Source organism: Loxodonta africana, chromosome X (assembly GCF_030014295.1).
Source record: "Loxodonta africana isolate mLoxAfr1 chromosome X, mLoxAfr1.hap2, whole genome shotgun sequence".
In the NCBI taxonomy this organism is placed as follows: Eukaryota; Metazoa; Chordata; class Mammalia; order Proboscidea; family Elephantidae; genus Loxodonta; species Loxodonta africana.
The window spans coordinates 56,476,476-56,487,719 of record NC_087369.1 but is presented as its reverse complement, the minus strand read 5'-3'; positions in this window follow the sequence as shown (position 1 = coordinate 56,487,719).

Sequence of the window (11,244 nt, the reverse complement as noted above, 5' to 3'; positions counted from 1 at the left end):
AACAGGTTTGGAATGGCTAATGATGTTGAACATCTTTTCGAGGGGTTATTTGTCATCTGTATATGCTCTTTGGTGAAATGTCTCTTCATGTATTTGCAGATTTTCTAGTGGATTGTTTTGTTTTGTTTTGCTTTCACTATTGACTTTTGAGAGTTCTTTATATATATAACATATTAGTCCTTTATCAGACATGTGGTTTCATACATTTCCTCCCTGTCCGTAGCTTGCCTTTTCATCTTGTTCACATGGTTTTTGGCAGATGAGAAGCTTTCAATTTTGATGTGTTCCAATAAAAATTGTATAGTTTTATACTTTACATTTAAGTTTGTGATCCATTTTGAGTTATTTCTTTGTACAAGGTATGAGGTTTAAGTTGAGCGGTTTTTTTTTCCCACACTGTCTTAGCCATCTAGTGCTGCTAAACAGAAATACCACAAGTGGATGGCTTTAACAAAGAGAAATTTACTCTCTCACAGTCTAGTAGGCTAGAAGTCCAAATTCAGGGCATCAGCTCCAGGGGAAGGCTTTCTCTGTCGGCTCTGGAGTAAGGTCCTTGTCATCAATCTTCCCCTGGACTAGGAGCTTCTCTACACAGGAACCCCAGGTCCAAAGGATCTGCTTTGCTTCTGGCACTACTTTCTTGGTGACATGAGGTTCCCACTCTCTGCTTACTTCTCTTTCATTTTATCTCTTATAAGATAAAACATAGTGCAGGCCACACTTTAGGGAAACTCCTTTTACCTTGGATCAGAGATGTGACCTGGGTAAGGGTGTTACCATCCTCCCTAATCATCTTTAACATAAAATTACAATCACAAAATGGAGGACAACCACACAATACTGGGAATCATGGCCTGACCAAGTTGATGCATATTTTTGGGGGATACAATTCAATCCATGACATTCTACCCTTTGGCCCCCAAAAATTCATGTCCTTGCCACATGTAAAACGCATTCCCCCCAATTATATCATAGCAAAAGTATTGAATCAACTCCAAGTCTAAAATCTAAAAATTTTTCTTCATCTGTGAAGTCTAGAATACAAGTTGTCTGCTTCCAAAGTACAATGGCAGAACAGGCACAAGCTAGACATTTCCATTACAGATGGGAAAAATTCGAGGAAAAGAAGGCATAACAGGTACCAAGCAAGTCAGCAGAACACATTACATTAGCCCTCAAGGCTTTGAAAATAATCCTCTATTTTCTGAGACCATTTACACAATGGCCCTGCCCTCCAGACTCTAGGTATTGGCCACACTCTCCGGATTCTAAGTGGAGGCCCCTCGGCCCTGGGCTTCAGCTCCACCTTGCAGGCCCACTGGGATGGCAGCTCTGCTCCCTCAGCTTTAGGCACACCATTCACCTAGTCCATCTGAGTGGCGACTCCACCATTAGAAACACCAGAGGTCCTGGCTATACTTTTTGAGACTGAGACAGCTCGGCTTCTTGTGTTCCTTGTCTCTTCAGCTTCTTGTTCCTTGGCCTCTCCGCCCTTGTCTGCTCTGCTGGGGAAAGTGTTCCAGAGCTCTGTAGCTACACTGAGAAGTGCCTGGAGGCATCCCACTCCGCCAGTAAACTTCGGCCACAAGGTACTCAGCTCTCTTGCTCCATGGATCAGCAAGCCCAGCTCCACCAGTAAGTGCCCAGAGGTACCCCATGTCTTAGTTATCTAGTGATGCTATAACAGAAATACCACAAGTGGATGGCTTTAGCAAAGAGAAGTTTATTTTCTCACAGTAAAGTAGGATAAAAGTCCGAATTCAGGGTGCCAACTCCGTGGGAAGGCTTTCTTTCTCTGTCAGCCTTCTCATCAATCTTCCCCCAGACTAGAAGCTTCTCTGCACAGGGACCCTGGGTCAAAAGGATGTGCTCTGCCCCCAGCACTGCTTTCTTGGTGGTATGGGGTCCCCTGTCTCTCTGCTCACTTCTCTCTAGCTACAGAGCTCTGGAACACTTTCCCCAGCAGGGCAGACAAGGGCGGAGAGGCCAAGGAACCAGGAAGCAGAAGCGACAAGGAACACAGGAAGCCGAGCTGCCTTAGTCTCAAAAGGTATAGCCAGGACCTCTGGGGTTTTGAAGAGTGGAGTCCGGCCTCTGGTGTTTCTAAGGGTGGAGTCGCCACTCAGATGGAGTAGGTGAATGGTGCACCTAAAGCTGAGGGGGCAGAGTTGCCATCCCAGTGGGCCTGCAAGGCAGAGCTGAAGCCCAGGGCCGAGCGGCCTCCACTTAGAATCCAGAAGAGTGTGGCCAATACCTCAAGACACAATCTAGTCTTGTAGATTGAGTCCTGCCTAACACAACTGCCGCCCATCCCCCTTCAATAACATCATAGAGGCAGGATTTACAACATAGAGGAAAATCACACATTATTGGGAATCATTGCCCAGCCAAACTGATACACACATTTTTGGGGGGACATAATTCAATCTATGACACCCCACTCCGCCAGGAAGCCTCTGGCTCACAGGCACTCAGCTCTCTCACTCTGTGGGTTGGCTCCAGTGCTATCTCACGCTGGTCTCTTAGTTCTGCTGCTGCTGGCCCTCTGCTGCTGCCAGTCCTCTGCTGCCATCAGTTTTCTGCCATTGCCAGATGTGCTGCTGCTGGTCCGCCACTGCTGCTTCCCACCATCTGTGTTGCCTCCAATGTAACAGCTCTCCTCATTTCTTTCTGAGTCCTCTATCCATTTGCCATTTCAAAACCACTTCCACATTTTAGGTATCTGTTGGAGCAGCACCCTACTCCTGGCACCAAATTCTGTCTTAGTCATCTAGTGCTGCTATAACAGAAATACCACAAGTGGATGGCTTTAACAAAGAGAAATTTATTCTCTCACAGTCTAGTAGGCTAGAAGTCCAAATTCAGGGCATCAGCTCCAGGGGAAGGCTTTCTCTGTCACCTCTGGAGTAAGGTCCTTGTCATCAATCTTCCCCTGGACTAGGAGCTTCTCTGTGCAGCAACCCCAGGTCCAAAGGACACGCTCTGCTCCTGGCACTACTTTCTTGGTTGTATGAGGTCCCCACTCTCTGCTTACTTCTCTTTCATTTTATCTCTTGTAAGATAAAATGTGGTGCAGGCCACACTCCAGGGAAACTCCTTTTACATTGGATCAGGGATGTGACCTGGGTAAGGGTGTTACCATCCTCCCTAATCATCTTTAACATAAAATTACAATCACAAAATGGAGGACAACAACACAATACTGGGAATCATGGCCTGACCAGGTTGACGCATATTTTTGGTGGAGGCAATTCAATCCATGACACCTTCTTTTTTGCCTTTGATGTATAGATGCTCCAGCATCATTTGTTCCTCTATTAAATTGCTTTTGCGCCTTTGTCAAAAATCAGTTGAACATATTTGATGAATGTCTTTTTAAAAGGTATTTATTCAAATCAGAATTCAAACAAAAGCCATACATTGCATTTGTTTGATATGTTTCTTAAGTCTCCTTTATTTACTCTATAAAAGTTTACCCTTCATATTTTCCCTTACCATTTATTTGTTAAAGAAAAAGAGTCATTTATCCTGTAGAATGTCCCATATTCTGGACTTGGCTGCTGATATACTTGTGACATGATTAAATTAGATCTAGAACCTTGAGAAGATTCAGGTTTTATTTTTTTTCCAAAAATACTTCATAAGTGGTGGTGTGTGCCTCCTATTGCATCTCACCAGGAGGTGCATAATTACTGAATATTGTTCTTTATGTGCTATTAAGATTTATCAGTGGGTTCAGGTGTTGTGAACCTGATCCATTGATTATAAAATTCTCTGCAGTCTTTCACTTAATGTTTTAGCATTCATTGATGATCATTGCCTAGGTCTCTTATTTCATTAGGGTTGGCAAAATGATCATATCTTAATATGATCCCTACTTTTTTATTACCTAGAATGTTTCTATAAAGAACAACTTTACACTCAACAACTATTTGCTAACCCTGAAACATAATTCTTATGTTGTTGTTAGGTGCCGTCGAGTCAGTTGTGACTCACAGCCACCCTATGCACAATGGAACAAAACACTCCCCGGTCCTATGCCATCCAGTTCTTATAGGAGATATAATATTTTTAACATAAAAATCTAATCACACTTCTATTTCTGACCAAGATGGATGTGATTGTTAAGGACGTGTATCAACATGGCTGGGCATGATTCTCAGTGGTTTGGTAGTTATGATGTAGTTTGGCAGTCATAGGATGATGTGATGACTTCCAGGATGAGACTGAATATAATGTGATCGCCTCCATGATGGGATCCACTGTGAGTAGTCAATCAGCTGAAAGGGAGTTTCCTTGGGGGTGTGGCCTGATTGAATATAAGTGGACTCTCTGGCAAGGCTTGTGGGCTTTTGCTCACTCTGGTCCCTGCAGCTGGCTCCTGTTCATCTGACCTCCAGTTCTTGGGACTTGAGCTAGCAGCTTACCTGCCATCTTGCCTGCTGATCTTGGGATTCATTGGTCTTCCCAGCCTGTGAGCAAGAGCCCTGCTGTCTGACCTGCCAATCTTGGGTTTGCCAGCCCCTGTGGCTACATGAATCAGGAGAAGTGTCCAGCCTGACCCACAGACTGGGAATGTTCCAGCCTCTACAACCATGTGAGCCATTTCCTTGATATAACTCTCTATTTTTTTCTATATATATTTATACATTTTATTGGTTTTGCTTCTCTAGAGAACCCAGCCTAAGACAATGGAGTAAGAGGGAAAGGATTTCCCTCTCAGATGGGCAGTACTGTCTGTCAGCTTGGCTAGGCTATAACCAAAAAAAAAAAAAAAAACCAAACCCACTGCTGTTGAGTCGATTCCGACTCATATATCCAATTATTCAATCAAACAGTAATCTAAGTATTACTGTGAAGGTATTTTATAGATGTGGTTAACATCTAAGATTGTTGTTGATATCTACCACTGAGTCAGTTCCAACTCAATGTGACCCTATGTACAACAAACAAAACGCTGCCCCGTCCTGTGTCATCCTCACAATCACTGTTATGTTTTACTGCATTGTTGCAGCCACTGTGTCAATCCATCACATTGAGGGTCTTCCTCTTTTTCACTGACCTTCTAGTTCACCAAGCATGATGTCCTTCTCCAGGGACTGGTCCCTAATGATAACATATCCAAAGTACCTGAGACAAGTCTCATCATTCTCACTTCCAAGGAGCACTGTGGCTGTATTACTTCCAAGACAGACTTATTCATTATTCTGGCAGTCCGTGGTATATTGAATATTCTTTGCAACACCAAAATTTAAAAGCATCAATTCTTCAGTCTTCCTTATTTCATTGTCCAGTTTTCGCATGCCCATGAGGCTATTGAAAATACCATGGCTCAGGTCAGGCACACCTTAGTCCTCAAAGTGACATCTTTGCTTTTTAACATTTTAAAGAGGTCCTTTGCAGCAGATTTGCCCAATGCAAATTGACTGCTGCTTCCATGGGTGTTGAGTGTGGATCTAAGTAAAATGAAATCCTTGACAACATCAATATTTTCTCCATTTATCAAGATGTTGCTTATTGGTCCAGTTGTGAGAATTTCTGTTTTCTTTATGTTGAGGTGTAATCCATACTAAAGGCTGTAGTCTTTGATCTTCATCAGTAAATGCTTCAAGTCCTCTTCACTTTCAGCAAGCAAGGTTCTGTCATCTTCATATCACAGGTTGTTAATGAGACTTTCACCAATCCTGATGCTACATTCTTCTTCATATAGTCCATCTTCTGTGATTATTTGCTCAGCATACAGATTGAATAAGTACGGTGAAAGGATGCAACCCTGACACACAACTTTCTTGATTTTAAACCATACAGTATCCCCTTGATCTTTTCAAAGGACAGCCTCTTGGTCTACATACAGGTTCCACATGAGCACAATTAAGTGTTCTGGAATTCCATTCTTCGCAATGTTATCCATAATTTTTTTATGATCCATACAGTCAAATGCTTTTGCATAGTGTACAAAACACAGATAAATATCTTTCTAATATTCTCGGCTTTCAGCCAAGATCCATCTGACACCAACAACGGTAATCCCTCATTCCACATCCTCTTCTGAATCTGGCTTGAATTTCTGGAAGCTCCTGTCGATGTACTGCTGCAGCTGCTTTTGAATGATCTTCAGCAAAATTTTACTTGTGTGTGATATTAATGCTATTGTTCAATAATTTCTGCATTCCGTTGGATCACCTTTCTTTGGAATGGGCACAAATATGGATCTCTTCCTGTTAGTTGGCCAGGTAGCTGTCTTCCAAATTTCTTGGCATAGACGAGTGAACACCTCCAGTGCTAGATCCCTTTGTTGAAACATCTCAATTGGTATTTGTAAATTCTTGGAACCTTGCTTTTGGCCATTGCCTTCAGTGAAGCTTGGACCTCCTCCTTCAATACCATCTGTTCTTGATCATATACTGTCCCCTGAAATGGTTGAATGTCAACCAATGCTTTTTGGTACAGTGACTCCATGTATCCCTTCCATCTTCTTTGGATGCTGCCTGTATCATTCAATATTTTAACCAAAGAATCCTTCAAAATTGCAACTCAGGGCTTAAATTTTTTCTTCAGTTCTTTCAGCTTGAGAAATGACAAGTGTGTTCTGCCCTTTTGGTTTTTTAACTCCCGGTCTTTGCACATATCATTATATTATTTTACTTTGTCTTCTCAAGCTGCCCTTTGAAATCTTCTGTTGAGCTCCTTTACTTCATCATTTCTTCCACTGGCTTTAGTTAGTTACTCTATGTTCAAGAGGAAGTTTCAGAGTCTCTTCTGACATCTATTCTGGTCTTTTCTTTCCTGTCCTTTTAATGACCTTTTGCTTTCTTCATGTGTGATGTCCTTGATGTCTTCCCACAACTCATCAGGTCTTTGGTCATTAATGTTCAATTTGTCAAATCTGTTCTTAAGATGGTCTCCAAAATCGGGTGGGATATACTCAGGGTCATACTTTGGCTTCTGTGGACTTGTCCTAATTTTCTTCAACTTCAACTTGAACTTGCATATGAGCAATTAATGGTCTGTTTCACAGTCAGCCCCTGGCCTTGTTCTAACTGATGATATTGAGCTTTTCCATCGTCTCTTTCCACAGATGTAGTCGATTTGATTCCCTTGTTTTCCATCCGGAGAGGTCCATATGTATTGTCACAATTTATGTTGTTGAAAAAAGGTATTTGCAGTGAAGAAGTCATTGGTCTTGCAAAATTCTATCATGCAGCCCCTAGCATCATTTCTATCACCAAGGCCATATTTTCCAACTATCAATCCTTCTTCATTTTCAAGTTTCACGTTCCAATCACCAGTAATTATTAATGCATCTTGTTTGCGTAACATCTACAATTAGTTGACTTTAAATAAAGGAGATTTTCCTCGATAATGTGGGTGGGCCTCATCCAACGAGTTGAAAGCAGGACTTGGAACTGGTTTATTCTGGTTCAAACCCCTGCTGAGAATTTTCATTTCTAACAAGCTCCCAGGAAGTTATACATAAGAATCACCTGGGAATCTTGTTAAAATGTAGATTTTGATTCAGTGTATCTGGGATAGAAATGCAAATTCTTGGCAGGGAACTTGTTAGAAACGTAAATTCTCAGCAGGAGTTCAAACCATAATGAACTGGTTTGGAGCCTTGGTTGAAAGGCCTTAAAGAAAAAATTCAGATTTCTCTGAGGAAGAAGAAAATCTGCCTCAATACTACAGCATTAGTTTCTGCTTTTAAGTTCTAGCCTGCTGCCCTGCCCTGAAAATTTCAAACTTCCCAGCCCCCACAATCACGTAAGACAATTCTGCGAAATAAATCTCTTTAAAAGAATATATGTATAGATATATATGTAGATGTGTATATGTTGTTCTTAGGTGCTGTTGAGTTGGTTCCGATTCATAGCGATCCTATGAGTATACATATTAGATGTACACTATATTTTTTTATATATATATTACTGATTCCTGTTTTTATGAAGAACCCTCTCACCTGAAAAGATTTTTTAAAAAGACATTGGATATCTATCAGGCAACAAAGAGCAGTGATCCCTGAGAAATGAGAATCAACTAAGGTAGTTGTTAGGTGCCATCGAATCGGTTCTGTCTCATGGCGACCATATGTACAACAGAATGAAACACTGCCCAGGCTGTACATTCCTCACAATCATTGCTATGTTTGAGCTCATGGTTATAGCCACTGTGTCAATCCATCTCTTTGAGGGTCTTCCTCTTTTTCCCTGACACTCTACTTTATCACGCATGATGTGCTTCTCCAGGGACTGGTACCTCCTGATAACATGTCCAAAGTACATGAGATGAAGTCTGTCCATCCTTGCTTCTATGGAGCATTCTAGCTGTACTTCCTTCAAAACAGATTTGTTTGTTCTTCTGGAAGTCCACGGTACATTCAGTATTCTTTGCCAATGTCATAATTCAAAGGCATCATTTCTTCTTTGGTCTTCCTTATTCATTGTTCAGCTTTTGCATACATATGAGGCGGTTGAAAATACAATGGCTTCGGTCAGGTACATCTTAGTCCTCAAAGTGATATCTTTGCTTTTTACACTTGAAAGAGGTCTTTTGTAGCAGATTTGCCCAGTTCAATATGTCATTTGACTTTTTGACTCCTGCTTCAGTGGGGGTTGATTGTGGATCCAAGTAAAATGAAATCCTCGACAACTTCAATATTTTCTCCATTCATCATGATGTTGCTTATTGGTCCAGTTGTGAGGATTTTTGTTTTCTTTATGTTGAGATATAATCCATACTGAAAGCTGTGGTCTTTGATGTTCATCAGTAAGTGCTCCAAGTCCTCTTCTCTTTCAACAAGCAAGGTTGTGTCATCTGCATAATGCAGGTTGTTAATGAGTCTTCCTCCAATCCTGATGCCCTGTTCTTCTTCATGTAGTCCAGCTTCTTGGATTATTTGCTGAGCATACAAACTGAATAAGTATGGTGAAAGGATACAACCCTGATGCACACCTTTCTTGATTTTAAACTACTCAGTATCCCCTTGTTCTGTTCAAACGACTGCCTCTTGGTCTATGTACAGATTCCACACGAGCACAATTAAGTGTTCTGGAATACCCATTCTTTATAATGTTATCCATAATTTCTTATGATCCACACAGTAGAATGCCTGTGCATAGTCAATAAAACAAAGATAAACCTCTCTCTGGTATTCTGTGCTTTCAGCCAACATCCATCTAACACCAGCAATGATATCCCTCATTCCATGTCCTCTTTTGAATCTGGCTTGAATTTCTGGAAGTTCCCTGTTGATGTACTGCTGCAAGTTTTTAAAATTATCTTCAGCAAATTTTACTTGCATACACCCCCAAGGAAACTTCACTTACAACTGATTGACGGGTCACATCACGTCACATCATGGAGGATGACTACATCATTACATAATTGCCAAATTACACCATTGCATAACTGCCAGACTACATCTTTACATAACTGCCAAACTACATCATTACATAACTGCCAAACCACTTCAAAGCATGTCCCAACCAAGTTAAAACACAACCTTAACCATCACAGTCCACCCCTTGTCAATTTGGCACCTGTACACGTCTTTAAACTATACACAATCTCTAAATAAAGACAATTACAAAGTCATACTTGGACCTAACGTGATACAACTAACGTGGGTACAACCCAAAATGCACTAGCCTCATTTACATCTTATATTTTATAAATGAAACAAAAATTTTTCATGCACACGTACAAGGAACAAATACTCATGACAATTACAGTCCTCATTTCTGCAACTGGTCACATGGTCATAACTGGTATTTAGAACTACCTTCTTCCACCATTCATTCTGTATTCCATTTACCCTCAGCAAAAAGTTTAGCTGGTTGTGGTTCTTTACCTGGTGGGGTGACCCACACCTTTGTCCCTGAAGGATCAGAACCATTAATAGTCATGTTGGGATTGGGCTGCTGTAGTTTTCCATTGACTTTAATCACAGGTATGATAATACTAAGAGATGCCTCAAGGGATCTCCTATATCCCGAACATAATATTCTTTACTTCCATTATACAACACCAATCTAATTTCCCTTTGGTAGTCAGGATCAGTCACACCAACCAATATGGTAACTTCCTCCTTTGCAAGTTGATTCAGAGGTATGAGGAGCCCAAAGTAACCAAGTGGCATTCTTAACTTCCAGTTCAGTAGAATCAGTGTTGTGTCTCCTGGTGGAGCATTCTTCCCTTTGGAACTAAGACCTGTACACCCACAGAGCATAGGGTTGTGGGGACAGGAAGCAAACATTTTGTGAGTGGGTCACTAGGGGTGCCACTCCCATTTCCACCCCTTCAATTCAACTGTGAATCTTGGCTGTGGGAGAAGGAGCACCATATGTTGGATATTGGTTTAGAGCACATATAGCCTCCTGGAGAACATTGCCTCAACCCTACAAGGTATTGCCACTTAAAAAAAAAAAATTAGCTGGTGCCAAAATTGTGTCTTTAGGTGGCCATTCCATTGTTCTATCAAGCCAGCTGCTTCAGGATGATGGGGAACATGGTAAGACCAGTGAATTCCATAAACATGGGCTCGTCGCCACGCTCCATTTGCTGTGAAATGAGTCCCTTGATCTGAGGCATTGCTATGGGGGATACCATGATGGAGGATAAGGCATTCTGTGAGTCCATGGATGTTAGCTTTGGCAGGAGCATTGAGTTCAGGGAAGGCAAATCTATATCCAGAGTAAGTGTCCCAATAAGAACAAAATGCTGCCCTTTCCATGAAGGAAGTTGTCCAATGTAATCAACCTGTCACCAGGTTGCTGGCTGATGGTCTCAAGGAATGGTATCATACTGGGAACTCAATATTGGTCTCTGCTGCTAGCAGATTGGGCAGTCAGCAGTGGCTGTAGCCAAATCAGCCTCGGTGAGTGGAAGTCCATGTTGCTGAGCCCATGCAAAACCTCCATTCTTGCCACCATGGCCACTTTGTTCAAAAGCCCATTGTGCAGTGACGGGAGTGCCTGGGAAAGAAGATCACTGGTTTCCACAGAATGCGTCATCCCATCCACTACTTGATTGTTAAAATCCTCCTCTGCCAAGGTCAACCTTTGGTGAGCATTCACATGAGACACAAATATCTTCATTTCTTTGGCCAATTCAGAGGTATCTATCCACGTACCTCTTCCCCATACCCCCTTGTCTCCAATTTTCCGATCATGTTCCTTCCAAGTCCCTGACCATCAAGCCAAACCATTGGTCACAGCCCATGAATCAACATACATTCACACATTTTGT